We start from the raw sequence: 21,300 nt of genomic DNA, 5'->3' as shown, positions 1-21,300 counted from the left end.
TGAGAAACAGAGCATTTTTTACTTTTTTTTTTGCAAATTTGATAAATAAAAACTTTATATAAAATGTCTAACAAAATCATTTCTGCTTAGAATGCAAACAAACTGGCGAAATTATAGTAGCAATTTGTGAAAAAGAGCTTCTCAGGTTCCTTTTTCCTGATGTTATTGTCAGCTTAGTGACAATAGTGCTAGCAGGACAATGCTAGCAGGAAAAGTGTACATGGAACACCATAACCAAGTGGCTGGCAAAGTAGACAGAAACATCTGTGCCGAGTATGGACTGGAAGCCCCAACGTCAAAGTGGAACACACCTCTGAAGGTGGTTGAGAATGACCAAGAACCACCTTCTTTGTTGTTTCATCCTGGATAGTGGCTCTAATGCTCACTAGTCCTCAGCCTCCTTCATTCCTCTTAGCGTACAGCCTCAGGATGCTGGACTTGGGGTGAAACCCTCCATGCATTATCAGGAGTTTTCTTGTCCTGATGTCTGTGGCCTCTATCTCCTGCTTCGGCCAGCTTATTATGCCAGCAGGATATCTGATGACTGGCAGGGTGTAGATATTGATGGCCCAGATCTTGTTCTTCCCATTCAGCTGACTTCTCAGGACTTGCCTTACCCTCCGTAGGTATTTGGCTGTTGCTGCTTTCCTAGTGGCCTCTTCATGGTTGCCATTTGCCTGCGGGACTCCAAGATACTTGTAACTGTCTTCCATGTCTCCTATTATGCCATCTGGTAGCACCACCCCCTCAGTTCTGACTGCTTTTCCTCTCCTTGTTACCATCCAGGCACACTCATCTAGTCCAAATGACATTCCGATATCGCTGTTGTAGATCCTGGTGGTGTGGATCAGTGAGTCGATGTCTCGCTCAGACCTGGCATACAGCTTGATATCATCCATGTAGAGGAGGTGGCTGATGGTTGTTGTATTCATAGCCACTCTTGGTGATGGTCTGGCTGAGGGGGTTCAGTCTTATGCAGAACAGCAGCAGGGACAGGGCGTCTCCTTGGTATATGTCGCACTTGATGGTGACCTGTGTTACTGGCTTGAAGTTGGCCTCTAGAGTTGTTCTCCACAGCCTTATTGAGTTCTTGATGTAGGTTCTGAGAATCCTGTTGATGTTGTACAGTTTCAAGCATTCCAGGATCCATGTGTGGGGTGTCAAGTCATAGGCTTTCCTGTAGTCAATCCAGACGGTGCACAGATTGGTATGTTTGGTTCTGCAGTCTCGAGTTACTGCAAAGTTGCTACCAGTACTACCAGTAGCTGGTGTTTTGCTCCTCTGGTTTTCCTACCAATTCCCTTCTGGGCCTTGCCCATGTATTGAGTCATGTGCCTACTCATCTTATCTGTTATGATGCCCGACAGGAGCTTCCATGTTGTGCAGAGGCAGGTTATTGGGTGGTAGTTGGATGGGACTGCTCCCTTCTGTGGGTCCTTCAGGATCAGGACTGTCCAACCCTCAGTCAGCTATCAGTCAGACTAATCACTTTGTCACCATAAGTGAGGAAGAATTACAAATTATGAAAGAAAATGCTGTTCCTAAAAGCACTAAATATGCTATGAAGTTTGGTCTAAAATTATTCAAAGGTAAGGTGGAATTGCACTTTATTTTATCTATTTCCAAACACAGTATTTTGTGTGACTTGGCATAGGTAAGTGACACAAACCTGCATGCATGCCACAAGTCTGGACTGTGCCATTATTACATTTGCATACAGCTTTTGAAGTTTGAAATAATTTTTTTTTAAATATGATTTTTTAAAAATAATCACCCATATATTTATACTAAAACAATTATCCACCTCAGGCTCAGTGAATATTGGTGAATAACAACCTCAACTTCATCTCGGTTACTATTCACTGATATTCACTTTGTATTTGGAGACACCCACCTATAGCTACAGAAAGAATCAAGGGAAAAATACCCCCAGAGTCTGTGAGAGTGGAGGTGGAAGAAGACTCCCCAATGGACCAAATGGCTAATGACTTTAGAATGGAAATGATTATGAAGAAGGCAAGCACTATACAAGAAACCAGCACAACAAAAGAAGCTGACAAGAAGCTCCAGGAGTGTTCCTTCTGTGGCTGGAAGAAAATAACATCTGCCATAGGATGCCGCAGGAAATCTGGCAAGGGAGAAGAAGCCTTTGCAAAACAGACTGAAGGTAAACTGGTTTGGACCTTCAGAAAAAGCAAAATGGGAGGCCATCAATGCAGACCTAAGTAGTACCCTTGACAGGATGAGGGACACAGTAAAGAACAAGCTTGAGAAGATGGGAAACATAATCTATGACTACGGAGTGAACAATTTTGGGGTAAAAGAGAGAAGGCAGATAACACAAACAACAGTGCCTAAGTCTAGAAGGCAGCTGGAAATAGAAGGCCTGATCCAATAGAGGAGGCAGCTTAAAAAGTAGTGGAGAAAAGCCTCTGAAGAAGAGAAAGTGGGAATCAACATACTCCAAGAGAACATCAAAAGCTGGCTGACATCCTTGAGGTGAGCAAAAAGCCTAAGGATAAGCCAGAAGAGAAAAGAACAGGCAAGAACTCAGTTCTTTAAAGATCCCTTCTAATTCATGAAATCTCTCTTATCCCAAAAGAAAGGAGGGACTCTGAAGACTGTGAGGCGGGCCATAGAGGAGCATTAGGAAAAACACACTCTGACCCAGCTGACATTCTACCCATTGAGCAGCCAGAGCACCAGATGGATGTGAGCCCTCTGAAATGGAGGGAAGTGGAGAATACAGTAAAACGAGCGAGGGCTTCATCAGCCCCAGGCCCTAACAGTGTCCCATACAGGGTATATAAGAATGCCCCAATGTTCTATGCTTTCTGTGGAAGCTAATGGGAGTGGCATGGGTAAAACAACTAATACCCAAAGCTTGGCACAGAGCAGGAGGAGTACTGATACCAAAAGAGGAGGAATGCTCGAACATCAACCAATTCCAGCCTATCAGTCTTCTCAATGTTGAAGGGAAGATCTTCTTCAGCATCATAGCCCAAAGGTTGACCAACTATCTGGAGAAGCACAAGCTTGTGGACACAACGGTATATAAGGCTGGAATTCCAGGGTTCTCTGGATGCGTAGAGCACACCAGTAATGATCTGGTGCCAGATTCAGTCAGCCAAGAAGGAGAAGAGAGACCTTCATGTTGTCTTCCTCGATCTTGCTAATGCATTCAGTTCAGTTCCACATAGTGTCCTCTGGGCTGCCTTTGACTTCTTTCAAGTACTGGATAACATTACAAACTTGGTGAAGGCCTACTTCCAAGACTGGAAATTCTGCTTCATCACACCACAGTTTACTACCATCTGGCAGTGTCTTCAAATAGGCATCATGGCTGGCTACACTATCTCCCCAATGGCATTCACTATGGCAATGGAGGTCATAATCAGAGATTCAAAATGGGTGGTGGGTGGTGAGTGAAAATTGGGGGTCTGGCTAACACCAATGAGGGCCTATATGGATGACATAACAATCCTTACCACAACAGCACCATGTGCCAGACAATTATTAGGGAAGCTCCAAGAAAACATCACATGGGCCAGGATGATGGTCAGTCCATCAAAATCAAGAAGCATCTCCATCATCAAAGGCAAGTTATCAGATCAACATTTTTTTCATCAAAGGTGAACCCATTCCAACAGTGTCTGAGAAGCCTATAAAAAGCCTTGGAAGCTGCAATAATGCAAAACTCAAAGACACAGAGCAGGTCCAGCAACTGAAGCAGGATGTTAGCAGGGGCCTCAAGAACATCAACCAGTCCATGCTCCCTGGCAAACTGAAGCTCTGGTGTCTGCAGTTTGGTCTGCTACCATGACTGATGTGGCCACTAACTGTTGTTGACATTCCCCTCAAAAGAGTTGAGAGTATGGAGAGAATGATCAGCTCCTATGTGAGAAAATGGCTAGGAAATGTCTGAGTAATGTTGGCCTGGATGGACACAGCATCCTAGAGCTACCAATCTCAAGTTTTGTTGAAGAGTTTAAATGTGCCAAGACAAGGCTAGAGATAACCCTGTCAGAGTCCCAAGACACAACCATACAGGCTATTGGACCATCTCTAACAACAGAACAGAAATGGACTCCAAAAGTGGCAGTCCAAAAGGCGAAGGCAGTGCTCCAGCACTCTGATATTGTGGGCCACATCCAACAGGAGGAGGAGGTTTGGGGCTAGGGCAGAGCAGACCTTTGTGGGGCAAGGTGACCCCAGCAGAAAGGCAGAAGTTGGTAGTCCTGGAAGTATAGCACCAGGAGGAAGCAGCAAGATGTGCTATGGCTGTCACACAAGCAAAACAGGGACAATGGATGAAATGGGAGAGCATAGAGAAAAGGAGGATAAGCTGGAAGGACCTGTGGGAGATGCAAGTAGAATTAGCTTTCTGCTCAGAGCAACATATGATGCCCTTCCTTCATCCAAAAGCCTCCAGTAATGGCTGAACGAAGATCCATCCTGTCCACTATGTTCAACTCCAGCTACCCTCAGACACATCCTCACTGGGTGTAAGGTGAGTCTCTCCCAAGGCAGGTACACATGGAGGCACAATGAAGTGCTGAAATGCCTGGCAACAGTAATTGAGACCAACTGCTACCAATGCCCTGCCCCTCAGAGCTTCAAGCGCAGTACCAAGGATACTATTCATCTGAGAAGGAAAAGAGGGGCAGAGAGGGCCTCCTCCACTAACCAGGACTGGTCAGCTGGAGGGAGCCTGAGACTGGAAAATGCAGGCTGATATAGGCAAGTGGCTTACAGTCCCACCAGAGATTACCACCACCACCACCCTAAGACAAGATCTGGTACTCTAGTCCAACATCCTGAGCATTGTCTACTTTGTAGAGCTGACAGTACCCTGGGAGGATGCGGTTGATGAGGTGAATGAGAGGAAGAGGCTGTGGTATGCGGAGATGGCAGCCAAGGCATAACAACAAGGCTGGAAAACAAAAGTTTGGCCAGTGGAGGCCGGTTGTAGGGGCTTTATTGCAACATCTACCTTCAGGTTGCTCAAACACAAGCATAAGCCCTGTGCCAGGCAATAAAAGAAACATCAGAGACTGCAAAATGCTGCAGCCAGTGGTTGTGGATCAGAAGGAAGGACCCCATCTGGGCCCCAAGATGTTAGGACACACCCAGGTCTGATCAGCCTGTGGTGGGCCTGCCTTAGCAGAGGGTGTATTGTGATTAAAAGGGCAAAACATCCAATGACACTATGGTGCACAACCGATGAGGTGTCCCTAACATCTTTTGGTGGTTTCTAGCATCTGTGAGTGGTTGGCATTTTAAAGTCAGCAAAGTGGGGAGGGCTTCATACAAGGGACTATCAACATCTTGTCCTAAGTCTTAAAATGAAAAAATGCCTTTGGCGAATAATTGTTAATTATTACACAGCCTCATGTGTACCATATAAATCAAGGTGGGAATTGAGTGATGATGCAACTTGCAAAAGTGATACTAGAATGAAACAATGGCTAGATTTCTTTCTATATAGAAATGATTTTGCTTTCAAGATTTATGTGCTGCTGACCTAAATTTGTAAAGGTGAAATCTAGTGCTGTGGCAAATTGTGCACATTCCCCCCAGGTCCATGCAAGTTTCTTCTGTTTTCTTCACCTCCCAGAAACATTCCAGCAGGTGGACTCACTACTTTAATTTGGCCCTAGGTGTAAATCAGTGTGTGGTGCCCTGTGATGGATTGGCATCCTACCCAGGAAGCACTCCTGCCTGGGATATGCTCTGGAGCCACCACAATCCTGGCCAAGATAAATCACTTACTGACAATTGATGAGTGAGATCTACTGATATTGTAAAATCAAAAAAGAGGCAAAACTGTTTTGTTCATTGTTAAATCATGTGAATGCTAAAGGTGAGATAAGATCATTCGTGTCTTATCAATCGGATTTTGGATTAGATGCAATCCCAAAGCAGCACCAACAGTCTGAATGATTATAGGGGTATATGGTTGGTTTTTGCAATTAAAATACTCTACATTGCATTTTTGACATTTTTAAAAAATAAATTGTATCATTACCTAATTCCTTCTCAAGTACTTTATTTTTATGTGTAAATGTTGAATTTAATCTTGAAGTATTATTCTTTTGGCTCAACTGTTTTGCTGGTATTGCTTTAAAAAAAAGTGTCTAGATATTGTGATGTGATATTTTTCTATATGCATATGGTATTTCATAAGAATCAAACTGTTTAAATGACTAAGAATCCAAACAGAAACTGGTCTATAAAAAGGTAACAGTATTTGAACGTGTTTTAACACTTAAGCAGCACTGAGCTCTTTGAATTTCTGCAAATTAACTAAACCAAACAGTCATTGCTTTGAATTACAAAGCTAAGTTATATATAGTTAAATTATATAGAAGCTTGGCTGAGTGAGGGAGAGGGATCTTACTTTACTTTGTATATGCTGGCACATACACAGGTCCCAGCTGGCACATGTTGCCCATTTTACTGGTCCTCATGTGGCTCTAAGTCTCCATTACCCTGTCCACTGAGACCAGTGCAGCCACAGCCATTAACGTCCACTTTGTTAGAATCAGGTCTAACAGACGGTCTGGCTCTCTCATTACCCAGTTCTCATTAGTCCCCACCAAAGTCTCTCTCTCTCTCTCTCTCTCTCTCTCTCTCTCTCATATACACATACAGAGTGTTTTTTGTTGTACAAGTTTATGGGGTTTTGGGAGGGTCTGTACTATTTGTTGTCCATAAAAAACCTCTCAGCTGAAACAGAACTGCCTGCTTTGAAGGACAGAGGAACAGCAATATGTTCAGCACAAACAACACTATAGATGCAATGACACAGTTTGTACACATTTGGCCGGTTTTAATAAATCTACCTGCATCTGTTACTGCCCTCATTTTTTTTTCTGTCATCAGCCCAACAGTTATGCCTACAAGAAGAAACATAAAAGATACTGAATCAGCTGTGTAGGTGTATATTCCACACACAGGGTTTCCATTATGGCAAAACTATGCAAGACAAGCTCAGGCCTTGATGTTTTGGGTGGCAGTGTGACAGTATAGCTCCTGTGTTAATGGCATCAGGGCATCAGATAGGCATGCTGATGGAGTAGATAGAGACTTGCTTTATCTGACACTGACACTACCGCTGAGCTTGGAACACAAGAAAGATGTAGACCAGGGCAAACTATGTGGATGCTGAAAATCTGAGGAAGTCTGAATGTGTAAATGTGTGTGTCTACAGATGGAAAGCTATACATCAGTTTTTTAAAAAATAGAAAATATCCTAAACGTATACTGTATGTAGTCCACTAAATACTAATTTATGGGGAAGACATGATCAATAGCACTTGGTAATGCTAAGGGTTTTGTTTGTACGTCATTGGACCAACTTTTGAGAGTCGACCAAAACAAACTTAAGAAAACCCTGAGTTTTCCAAAGTATTTTAGAAATGATCTTAGCTGTCCATCAAACAAGGTAGCACATAGTAAAGAGCAAGGCATGATATACAGTATATGATAAAAAAGAAGGGGACTAAGAGCTGAGCCTTGAGGCACACCTTGACTGAAACAGGCAGTGGATAATATGTTCTCTTAAAGTGACAAACTGTGCGTAAAAAGGTATGATCCAAACCATTCTGTACTGTTCCAGAAAATTAATCAACACCTTCTGCCCAATTAGAATCAAGCAATCAAAAACACTGTGCTATAAAGGACTCAAGGAATGTTATATTTAGTAACATTCAGTGATTTTTTTCCAATATGTTTGGAAGATACTGAAGTGGGAGATCATTCTTTAGCTACAACTGTCGCTTGTGGAGCGGGTACAGGAACATCTCTCAAAAGGAATCTAGTTGCTGTCTTGCAAACAGTGACCCTGCAAGATCCCCAGTCTTTGCAAAATCATAGTGTGTGACTAAAAACTCTGTGACTAATGATACACTGTATTTAGATGTGAGACTTTAGTCTTTTAAAAGTCTTTTTAGAGCTTTTCAAAGTCTTCTAGTGTATGGTTGGCATTACATGGATATATCTGTTTCACCTGATAATCAGCAGTCCAAGAATAAACAAACTAATAAAAAAAATCATTTGTTACAACTATCTTCCAAATGTCTTCTAAATATCTTCCAGTTCAAATATATTTTAACGACAGGAAATAAAGGATAGAAGTTGGATATATCATGCAGCACTGGATTCTAATATCTCATTTGTTTCCCACATCAATATGGTAGGAAATATGGCTAGCACCAAGACTTTTCTATCCAAGTGATAGTTTATTCTTCTCAAAATAGAATTGTCAGGTGTTTTATCAAAGACAACAAAGTTATCATTCCAGTTTTAAAATAATTCTGGATGACATACTGGCTAGATTCATCATTCAAAATAGATTTTCTTTTACTGTTTCTTTAGACCAGTTAATCATTTACCACCTCTTTACTTGGATGAATGTCTACATACAATATGATAATTAATTAATTAATTAATTAATTAATTAATTAATTAATTAATTAATTAATTAATTCTTCTTCTTCTTATTATTATTACAAAATAAATCATTATTCCACATCCATCAGTTTATATGAGGCCACCACTCAAAGTATTGTCTGTATTTTGATAAACTAAAAACACAGAACACGAGTTGCTGAGATTTTCTAAAACCACCAAGTACAAATTACAAAATCTATATTTCAAATACAAGTAGGCATATATTTGCCATCCCTGTGTCTAAGTGTATGTGAATTGTATTAAAGTAATGTAATATAAGACCTCCTGCAGACTGTAATTACCTTGCTGAGCTTAAAAAAATCCTCTCCTCTCTTTGCCTCCCTCATTTCTCTGTTCATTCTCTTCCTCTGTCTGTTTGGCTGTACAGGAGTGTGTGAGGAGGGGCTACATTTCAGGTTAAAGGCTTCAGGGCACCAGCAATTAAATATCAGTCCAGTCCAGTCCAGTCCCCCCTCCCAACTCCACACACTCTGCATGTCTGTTTCACTCTCCCTCTCTTGTTCACTCGAACACTCCCCTCTACCAGCCCAAGATGGAGAGATAAGTAGACACAATGCAGGCCTCTCTCTCTCTCTCTCTCTCTCTCTCTCTCTCTCTCTCTGTGTGTGTGGGATAGCCAGGCAGTGATTTTAGAGTGATCACTTATCTTTATGGGGTCAGGCCAGGAAATTCACTCTAATGACACGTGTCTGTGTCTTTTCTCTTGTGTGCTGAGTTATCAGAAAAGCGATACCTCTGGTTGTCAGGACAGAGTATAACAATAAAAACACAAACCCTTTCATATACAGAGAACCTTCACATAGCAGACAACTTAATGCCTCTTAATGACAGGCTCTGATCTTTTAAAACGGTGCATATACTTTAAACGTGTGCATGTGTGTGTGTGTGTGTGTGTGTGTGTGTGTGTGTGTGTGTGTGTGTGTGTGTGAGAGAGAGAGAGAGAGAGAGAGAGAGAGATAGACAGAAAAAAAATGATATTCTTCTCAGGTTGTCTGTGGCCAGCCAGGCACTTTGCCATACAAATGGTTGCCAGATTTCATTACAGAATATCATGTGTGTCTTCATTTGTCATTGGCTGATCCTGTGTTAATATCCAGGCTCCAATTGTTTTAAGATCCAGGCCATGATTCCATTCCCATGCATCAAACAGGAGGATGGAAGGGGTGTGGAAGTCAAATGCTTCTTCCTAGGCTGGTTGTTACATAGTAAGAGCTAACAGCATCAAGTGGAACCATGATGGAAGTAGAGTAAACATGCAAAAAGAGATGTGGATGCTACACGTCACACATACGCATGCACAAAAGAGAAATAATATAGATGACTTAGAAAATGAAAAAATAAGGAAAAGGAAGACATTGTAGAGGGAGATAATAAGATAAAGATGTCTACATGTTTGTGTATGTGCACAGTGTGTGAGGTGGTCTGTGTCTGAAAGTATGGCAAAATGTGTGTATGAGTGCATGAAATATTAAATGTAAAACATTAAAAATACACATTAGCATAAAGATTTGAAATGAAGAAAGGTAAGAGTCTGACTAACATTTAGCTTTTGGGGAAAAAAGACATAAAGGTCAAAGGTGAAGGGTCTTTTAAAGGAGAATTCCCCACAGCTGGACTACCCTACAAACAGCAATTTATCATCATCATTGCTCTCTCTCTCTCTCTCTCTCTCTCTCTCTATTCATTCCCTGTGCCAGAACCACAACACAGCATGGAGTGAAGTGTGGGATAGGCTGAATGTAGATGTTTGATGCATGTGTGTACGTGAGTGTGGGTGTATACGTCCTGCCTCAGCTGGTACATAAATTGTGAGATCAAAGCTTGACCACCTGACAGAAAACATCATGATCTGAGCATTTCTTCATGCCACTTGTAGCTCAGCATTTTCAGAATAACATGCCATTACATGTTGCACTGATTGATGTTAGTATTTTGGGGGCGGAAATCATTTTCTGGTTATAATACCTTAAAGTAAAGGCATATTTATTATGGGAATACATTTGCACTGCAAAAAACAACGTCATATCAAGTTCAAATATTTTGAATATAGTCAAAATGATCTGGCATTTCCATACTACAAGATTACAAGAAACCAAACATAAGGATAATAAAATTATTTCTAGATTTTTAAAATTTTTGGTATTATTATTATTATTATTATTATCTCATCTCATTATCTCTAGCCGCTTTATCCTGTTCTACAGGGTTGCAGGCGAGCTGGAGCCTATCCCAGCTGACTACGGGCGAAAGGCGGGGTACACCCTGGACAAGTCGCCAGGTCATCACAGGGCTGACACATAGACACAGACAGCCATTCACACTCACATTCACACCTAAGGTCAATTTAGAGTCACCAGTTAACCTAACCTGCATGTCTTTGGACTGTGGGGGAAACCGGAGCACCCGGAGGAAACCCACGCAGACACGGGGAGAACATGCAAACTCCACACAGAAAGGCCCTCGCCGGCCACGGGGCTCGAACCCGGACCTTCTTGCTGTGAGGCGACAGCGCTAACCACTACACCACCATGCCACCCTATTATTATTATTATTATTATTATTATTATACACATTTCAAACGTGAAATAGTCTTCTTGTATTTTCAGATCATTTTGTTAATTCTAAGCACTTATTTCTAGAAAGAGGCAAAATAATCTACCAGTAGATAATAAAAAGTATATACTGTATTTTAAGCTTAAAATAGTAAAATATGTCTAAAATAGGCTTAATAACCATAATATTTGATTTATTGTAACCTATAATAATAGGAACTAGTATATAAATCTGACTATAATCAAGATATTTTCTCTTGCTAAGATGCCATTTTTTCAGTGTGAATCTGTATTTAAATAGTTTACTTTGAACCATTGTTATTTTTAATTAATTGTCATAATTATATGACATTCCTTCTCTGTGTAACAATGCATCGGCTCTCTGATTCACCTTTAGTATCAACAGATAATTTATCTCTTGTTACTTGTTACAGATTATTTTGCTTTATTTAATTAGTATTTAAATTAAAGATAGATTTTATTAATAGTGTACCTAAAAAAAACCCCACAACAACAACAACAACAAACAGGTTGTAAGGGTCTTGACTTATATAAGGCCTTGAGTTAAATCAAGAAAAAAATGTTTTGGCCTTGCGTCTGTGCTAAGAGGTAGTCTTGAAGACGTGGCAGTAACTTTAGTACTATTTTGGCACTAATTAGGTTGAAAATATCACTGTACTGGCATAATTCAAACATACACACTCTGTAGCACCATTCAGTATGAACTGGCTGAAAACTTGCATACAGTGGTGCTTGAAAGTTTGTGAACCATTTAGAATTTTCTATATTTCTGCATAAATATGACCTAAAATATCATCAGATTTTCACACAAGTCCTAAAAGTAGATAAAGAGAACCCAGTTAAACAAATGAGACAAAAATATTATACTTGGTCATTTATTTATTGAGGAAAATGATCCAATATTACATATCAGTGAGTGGCAAAAGTATGTGAACCTCTTGGAGTAGCAGTTAATTTGAAGGTGAAATTAGAGTCAGGTGTTTTCAATCAATGGGATAACAATCAGGTGTGAGTGGGCACCCTGTTTTATTTAAAGAACAGGGATCTATCAAAGTCTGATCTTCACAACACATGTTTGTGGAAGTGTATCATGGCATGGACAAAGGAGATTTCTGAGGACCTCAGAAAAAGCATTGTTGATGCTCATCAGGCTAGAAAAGGTTACAAAACCATCTCTAAAGAGTTTGGACTCCACCAATTCACAGTCAGACAGATTGTGTACAAATGGAGGAAATTCAAGACCATTGTTACCCTCCCCAGGAGTGGTCGACCAACAAAGATCACTCCAAGAGCAAGGCGTGTAATAGTCAGCAAGGTCACAAAGGACCCCAGGGTAACTTCTAAGCAACTGAAGGCCTCTCTCACATTGGCTAATGTTAATGTTCATGAGCCCACCATCAGGAGAACACTGAACAACAATGGTATGCATGGCAGGGTTGCAAGGAGAAAGACACTGCTCTCCAAAAAGAACACTGCTGCTCATCTGCGGTTTGCTAAAGATCACATGGACAAGCCAGAAGGCTATTGAAAAAATGTTTTGTGGAAAGATGAGACCAAAATAGAACTTTTTTGTTTAAATGAGAAGTGTTATGTTTGGAGAAAGGAAAACACTGCATTCGAGCATAAGAACCTTATCCCATCTGTGAAACATGGTGGTGGTAGTATCATGGTTTGGGCCTGTTTTGCTGTATCTGGGCCAGGACGGCTTGCCATCATTGATGGAACAATGAATTCTGAATTATACCAGCGAATTCTAAAGGAAAATGTCAGGACATCTGTCCATGAACTGAATCTCAAGACAATGTGGGTCATGCAGCAAGACAATGACTCTAAGCTCACAAGTCGTTCTACTAAAGAATGGTTAAAATAGAATAAAGTTAATGTTTTGGAATGGCCAAGTCAAAGTACTGACCTTAATCCAATTGAAATGTTGTGGAAGGACCTGAAGTGAGCAGTTCATGTGAGGAAACCCACCAACATCCCAGAGTTGAAGCTGTTCTGTATGGAGGAATGGGCTAAAATTCCTCCAAGCCAGTGTGCAGGACTGATCAACAATTACTGGAAATGTTTAGTTGCAGTTATTACTGCACAAGGGGGGATCACACCAGATACTGAAAGCAAAGGTTCACATACTTTTGCCACTCACAGATATGTAATATTGGATCATTTTCCTCAATAAATAAATGACCAAGTATAATATTTTTGTCTCATTTGTTTAACTGGGTTCTCTTTATCTACTTTTAGGACTTGTGTGAAAATCTGATGCTGTTTTAGGTCATATTTATGCAGAAATATAGAAAATTCTAAAGGGTTCACAAACTTTCAAGCACCACTGTATATTGGTTAGTGAACATAAATTAGTAGGCGATCATTCATTTCCTATACTGCTTATCCATTGTGTGTCACGGATGGGCTGGAGCCAAGCCCAGCTGACATTGGGCAAGAGGTGGGTACACCCTGGACAGTTCATTTGTGGTGTGCCAGTCTGTTGTGGGGCTAACACAGATGACAGACAGTCATTCATACTCACATTCACGCCTATGGGAAATTTAGAGTAGCCAGTTGACTTAATCCGCATGTCTTTGGACTGTGAGAGGAAACCAGAGCAGAGGAAACCCACACAGGCACAAGGAGAACACACAAACTCCACACAGAAAGGCTCTGGTCAACCAACAGGTTCAAGCCCGGAACCTGCTCACTGTGAGGTGACAGGGACAACCACTGCACCACCATGCCAACTTAGTAGGTGATCAATGGTCTCAAAATTTGTTGCATTTTTATGGGGTGGTCTGGGTGGGTGTGTGACTCCCAGCCTGATTTTTTTTTTTTATCCCAGTCCAGTCCGAAATGTGGCGATATCCTTTTATGCTGAACTGATGACACTGCCACTTTTATAATCTAAAACCACTAAAGCCATTCCAGCTGTCTCTCAATTTGAAACCCAATGGTAGATCAGCACTATCATACTGCCTGCACAAAAGAGTAGTGCACAAACATAGACTCACTCAATATAAACTTCTCCAGCTGTGCCTTTGTTCTTGAATTCCCCCATTTTCCCAGGCATTATGGAAATGTCTGTACTGACAGTACATTTTATATTATTATAGTTCATATTTTGAATAATATTACCACTGGCCATTGTAAATTGGTATAAAAACATTATCTGGATCTCATCATTTTGAATGGACACAAAAGTTTACAATTCACACCTTTAATCTGAGTTAAAGAATTATGAATAATTTGTATACTAATTCAGTTCACAGTAATGGACTGGACTTTAAGATTGCTCAGCACACTTCAGAGCTTCCAATATAAAACGTAGCATCTCAGCATTTATATGTCAAATATTAATCATTATGATTCTATGCAAACTTGTTATATGGTCTTCAAGGGCATTTGTGCTGTATGTGTAATACACTAGTGTAGAAGTGGAGCTCTGGTGCATGTGTTTGGATAGGTCAGCATTGATTACAGGACCCTATGTCCTGTAATGAATCTCCCAGCAGTGCTTATTTAGGGAGAACTGGACCAGTTTGATTTACTACACTACCAGAATAATGAAGCACATTTGCTTCTGCTTCCACTGTCACTGACCAGTTCAGGAAATTCAAACAAAAGTTAACCCACAAGCAAAGCAATATTTGTTTGAGTCGTGGTTTATGTTTCTATATGATGTGGTTGAGATGTTTTATTTGGAGATCCCTACCTAACCTAGGTTGAGCGTTTAGTACTATAAATGTTAGTGGGCTAAAACTGCAGCATCTAACATGAGATTTATATTACATGGCCTGTGATTTTTGGGATTGAAAGGAGAGTTTATACAAAGTTTAGCTGCATGGGAGAACAGTTTTGACCATATTTTTAAAGTTTTCAAAGATTATAATAACAAAGAAATGTAGCACATGATGTGTCCCAGTTTTAAATTGACGTTTGTATTAATAATACAGTATATACACTTGCAATCTTCATTACTGCAGTGGTGTTTTGCATCTCTCCATGTCAAAAAATGGCATTGGCACATATAATGAAAACAAGAGCAACAAAGTCCAGTTGTAGAACAAGAAATGAGCATAAAAGATATAGAACAGCTTGGAAAACTGCAAGGTTTTGCTCTTTAAGTTCTATCAAGCAGGACAGTGATTTAGAAAACCCCATATCTCTTGTCTTACAGTAATGTCTTTACCATTCAGGTTTTTGTTCTAAATAATTTATATGAATGCTTTTCAGAATGGAATTTCATATGGCTTTTGAGGTTAGACAGATAACAATAACTGATATGTTCAAGTCTAAGAGAAGCCTGTTACTCTGCCATTTGAATTTTATTACTTTACTTCAGTGCAACATATTTTATAAGATGCATCACCACCTTTCCTACCCATGGACCTGCACCACAACGTCCACCCACAAAGTTTCACATTCCTGTTGTGGTCTGAGGGGCTTCAGTTCACCCCAGCAGGATCCAGGGTGTCTGCCACTGATGACTACCTAAGCAGTGACTCTTTCTCTGAAGGAGAGCGTGACTCATCACCCCCAGCAGTATGGAGATAATCATGCTGAGAGTAAGATATCGGAATTTATGCCAGTTGGAAACGGATGGAAAATGGCACATCTCAGTGTTCAAATGGAGCCTGTGGAAAATCGCAGGGGGAGAAGGGAGACTGTGATTAATGATTACTTTTATAATTTTTCTGTACAAGTAAGTGGATGTGTGGGGGTGAAAAATGGTTTATCTGTGTCTATGGAAAATCATGATTGGGTATGAGAAGGAAAGATGAGTAAGACAGGCTGAGTGCCTGTTGACCACTACATACTCAAATTTTTACCATTTTGGTAAATTATCAGTCTGGCATACAATAGCCATTTACTCCACACACAAAATTTCCTTTATTGTTTCTCTAAACGGTTTCTCTAGCTTATCAGTCATAATCATTCATTCAAATTCTGGACAAACTCATTGCAGTATGCCATGACCCTCAACATACAATACATAGGAAATTCATCCTATGTATATATCCTATTATATAAATATAATATACACATCCTATTATATTTTTCCCTAATAGCCTATTCAAACATTTCTAAATTATTGACATTTTGCATTCCGGAAATAAGAAGAAACTATTTGGTTTTAAACTGGTAAATATACTGAGTTATTGCTAGTAAATTTAGATGTTTGACTAGCTGCTGTGCAGCTACACAACCAAGTGATATGTGCAACCATGCTACACAGACAAGAAATATATCATATACTGTATAATGAGAAACCTAATGGTATACAAAACAAAGGACTAACAATGTTACATTACAGGCATTTAGCAAACGGTCTTATCCAGTGCGACAAACAACACACCCAGAGCAGCCAGGTGCCTTGCTCAAGGGCACTTCAGCCATTCCTGCTGATTCAGGGAATCAAACCAGCAACCTTTTGGTACTAAAGCCTCTTCTCTAACCACTGGGCCACAGTCTCCCCCAATGTAAACAAGTTAGTTGGGTTAATTGCATAAATTAGATCTGATAGTTAGACATCTAGTATGTTCTCAAGTGTGAGAGAACAAGTTCACATAATTATATTATGTAACTTGTATGTAACAGTGTGAATGTCTTTGTACATCTTGCCTGCTTGTGCTGACAGATAGTACAATAATTTTATTATAGATTTTGCTGCAGCTGAGATTCTTATAGAGTTTTTAAGTCTGAAGTAGTTCACAACTAATGCATTGACCTATCTGTTAATCTCCTGGACATTTCTGTGGCACTGAATTCCTAACAATAGACACAAGTCACAACAAGTTTGCTTTATGGGGACATTTACTAAACACTATCAATAATGCGAGAGAGAGTGTGCTCATATGGCACTGTAAAAACTTGTACTGTATGGTAATCGCAACGTTCTGCAGCTCATTGTGTTTTATAAACACCACAGGTGAGGGTTCAAAGGTTAATTGAAAGCCACCCTAAAATATTGGCTCACATCAACCTGCCTCTCTTGTCTTCACTTATAGCACTAGAGACTAGAGAAGGCGAAGCCAGGAAAAAACAGCACGAAGGAAATTGCTTGCTAATGCCTGGAATACCAGACAATAGCTTCCATCTCTGTGATTCTCAGTAGTTTTTCTTTCCTCTCTCTCTCTCTCTCTCTCTCACACATACACACACACACATCTATTTAAAGGAACAATCAGAGTGTCTGTCCAAGCTGCCCAGATCAGATCAGGGAGCTTCTGTTTCCACACTGCAAGAGGAATTCCCAACTTCTCCGACTGCCAAGAAGGGGGGGATGGAATGGGGGGGGGAGGGGTGACTGTTAGGAGGGAATGAGTGTAATTGCAATTGGTTTAGAAGAAAAATGTGAGACCTTGACACTGTCTACTTCCATGGAGTGCAGATAGTATGAGGACTATGTATGTGTGTATATGTGTGTGTGTGTGGGGGGGGGGGGGGGCAGCTGTCTCAGGCTCCATTAGTATCCAATGCCACTGGGCTTTTAGCCCTGCTCAAAGAAATAAGCCCATCTGATACCGACATCTTCATTACAATATATGCATTCTCTCTCTCTCTCTCTCTCTCTCTCTCTCTCCTCATCTGTGGTCATTACTCATGTGTATGGTCATTAGACCCTACTTCTGTGCTAGACATTTTGTACCAGTGTGATACTGACTGAGACACACATGCTCAGATATGTATAATAATAGTTAGATATTTTATCCGTATCATATAAATTCATGCTCAGCCTTTGGAGTCAGTGTCACTAAAGATTGTCAATGTCATGTATCATAATTCAATACATACTGTATGTTATAAAACCATCCAAAATATACTTAGGGACAATATAGTACATCTTCATGTTTAATAGTGTTCCATAGGGATAAATATTTTGACTTCATTGTCACAATGCTTACTACATCTCAGGCAAAAATAATAGAAATCAAATGATGAAATACCAAAAATAAATAAACAAACAGTTTGGAGCATGACTACAAAGTTGGTGATGCTGATCATCGCAAAACAATGTGGTGAAAGGCTCTAGTTCAATTGTGTGTAAGGAAAATAATAGATTAATAACTAAACAAATATCATAATCATGCCAAGGATACAAGAGCCCTGAGAGTGTGTAAGATGATTTTAAGAGCAGGTGAGTCTCTAACTCTCATAACAAAAGGACAGAAGTGTTTCCAAAGCAGCAGATGGCCAGGACGATTACAAAGCATCAGTGTAAAAGAGAACTGGTGTATAGGGGAAGAACTGAGAATTCAGCTATTAAGGTCTAAACTGTATGTTTAGCTTCAAATGCATGTGGTTGGTTCATGCATGCTGTCACATCAAAGACAAGAACGTGAGCATGGTGCAGGTCTAAACACCAAACACCCACTCAAAATTGAGAACAAAATGAAACAAAATTATGGCATTGCCTTCAGCAGAAAAAGAGAGAAAATAGTGTGATCTAAGGGATGTGGTTTCCTGAGTGTGTTCTTCACGCTTCTTGGGTCTTACAGGGTTTTACAACAGTAACGCATAAAAAGAGCATTTCACAATCACATGCAAATTTCTTTATATGTAAATGTCCTTGATTTTGCAGTTTTAAGGACTCAAAGCTTTTTGTCTTTCTTGTTTCTTTTATGATATTGCAATGAAGAAACTGCATGAGTTGCATGTCAACAGAAAATCATATGAGATCAGTTATTCAGAATTGAAGATGTGTGCAGTAGATGTAAATTAGGGACTCTGAGCTGAGACTGTTAAGTGATGGAAAATAGAGATTTTGCTTCGTCTCATTCGCATTATGCAGAAACAAAGCTTTACACACACATGCATTTTTAATTCTGTTTTTTACACACACACACACACACACACACACACACACACACACACACATATATATATATATATATACAGTGAGAGATGAAAGGCGTGTGTGCCCTTGCAGCTGGCCTCTGGTGCCGTCTCCCATTTCACGTTGCCAGATGCTGCTGTCATGCATAGCCTTAAGTTAAATTGATTTTCTCATAACTGCTTGGACTTCAGCCTGCAAGGAAACATAGGCAGTGCTTTTACTCCCTTCATTATCTCAGTTTCTATCTATCAATTTATCTTCCACTCAAAACTGAAAACTCAGATATCACTGTGGCCCACTGGTCATGTTACTGGGAAATATCTAACACACTTCCTATGTTCTTTGACTGGTAACATAAACAATATTATAATGTATAGAAAATGTACATATTACACTGTAAGAGTTGAAATATCTAGGAAATGAACTGCACTGATAACTAATTGCCCTCATTACACACTGGAAGCAGAGGGGCTTCTCAGTAATGCTTATTAGTAATCCTTAGAGTATCAGACCTAGCTTATTTTTAAAATACAAGCATATTGCAATTTATTTTGATCATACAGTGGTGCTTGAAAGTTTGTGAACCCTTTAGAATTTTCTATATTTCTGCATAAATATGATCTAAAACAGCATCAGATTTTCACACAATTCCTAAAAGTAGATAAAGATAACCCAGTTAAACAAATGAGACAAAAATATTATACTTGGTCATTTATTTATTGAGGAAAATGATCTAATATTACATATCTGTGCGTGGCAAAAGTATGTGAACCTTTGCTTTCAGTATCTGGTGTGATGCCCCCTTGTGCAGTAATAACTGCAACTAAATGTTTCCAGTAATTGTTGATCAGTCCTGCACACCGGCTTGGAGGAATTTTATCCCATTCCTCCATACAGAACAGCTTCAACTCTGGGATGTTGGTGGGTTTCCTCACATGAACTGCTCACTTCAGGTCCTTCCACAACATTTCAATTGGATTAAGGTCAGTACTTTGACTTGGCCATTCCAAAACATTAACTTTATTCTATTTTAACCATTCTTTAGTAGAACGACTTGTGAGCTTAGGGTCATTGTCTTGCTGCATGACCCACATTGTCTTGAGATTCAGTTCATGGACAGATGTCCTGACATTTTCCTTTAGAATTCGCTGGTATAATTCAGAATTCATTGTTCCATCAATGATGGCAAGCTGTCCTGGCCCAGATGCAGCAAAACAGGCCCAAACCATGATACTACCACCACCATGTTTCACAGATGGGATAAGGTTCTTATGCTCGAATGCAGTGTTTTCCTTTCTCCAAACATAACGCTTCTCATTTAAACAAAAAAGTTCTATTTTGGTCTCATCTGTCCACAAAAAATTTTATCAATAGCCTTCTGGCTTGTCCATGTGATCTTTAGCAAACCGCAGACGAGCAGCAGTGTTCTTTTTGGAGAGCAGTGTCTTTCTCCTTGCAACCCTGCCATGCATACCATTGTTGTTCAGTGTTCTCCTGATGGTGGGCTCATGAACATTAACATTAGCCAATGTGAGAGAGGCCTTCAGTTGCTTAGAAGTTACCCTGGGGTCCTTTGTGACCTTGCCGACTATTACACGCCTTGCTCTTGGAGTGATCTTTGTTGGTCGACCACTCCTGGGGAGGGTAATAGTGGTCTTGAATTTCCTTCATTTGTACACAATCTGTCTGACTGTCAATTGGTGGAGTCCAAACTTTTTAGAGATGGTTTTGTAACCTTTTCTAGCCTGATGAGCATCAACAATGCTTTTTCTGAGGTCCTCAGAAATCTCCTTTGTTCATGCCATGATACACTTCCACAAACATGTGTTGTGAAGATCAGACTTTGATAGATCCCTGTTCTTTAAATAAAACAGGGTGCCCACTCACACCTGATTGTTATCCCATTGATTGAAAACACCTGACTCTAATTTCACCTTCAAATTAACTGCTACTCCTAGAGGTTCACATACTTTTGCCACTCACTGATATGTAATATTGGATCATTTTCCTCAATAAATAAATGACCAAGTATAATATTTTTGTCTCATTTGTTTAACTGGGTTCTCTTTATCTACTTTTAGGACTTGTGTGAAAATCTGATGATATTTTAGGTCATATTTATGCAGAAATATAGAAAATTCTAAATGGTTCACAAACTTTCAAGCACCACCGTATTACATGTACTATGGGCACACAGTAGAGTGCATACCTCCGCCAAGCCACATACTCGGATTTGCATCAAAATCTAATCAATTGTTCCTTAGCCCATGGCTCACCTTTTCTCAAAATGTGTTCACTACTTTTTGAGTTACATTGGGAAGAGGCAAAAAATCCTTCATACATATCTGGATCCTGGATCCACATACATATCCAGATTTACATCAAAGCTGAATCAATTGTTCCTTGGCCCATGCTGCACCT

Source organism: Neoarius graeffei, chromosome 3 (assembly GCF_027579695.1).
Source record: "Neoarius graeffei isolate fNeoGra1 chromosome 3, fNeoGra1.pri, whole genome shotgun sequence".
NCBI lineage: Eukaryota > Metazoa > Chordata > Actinopteri > Siluriformes > Ariidae > Neoarius > Neoarius graeffei.
This window is presented reverse-complemented; position numbering follows the sequence as displayed.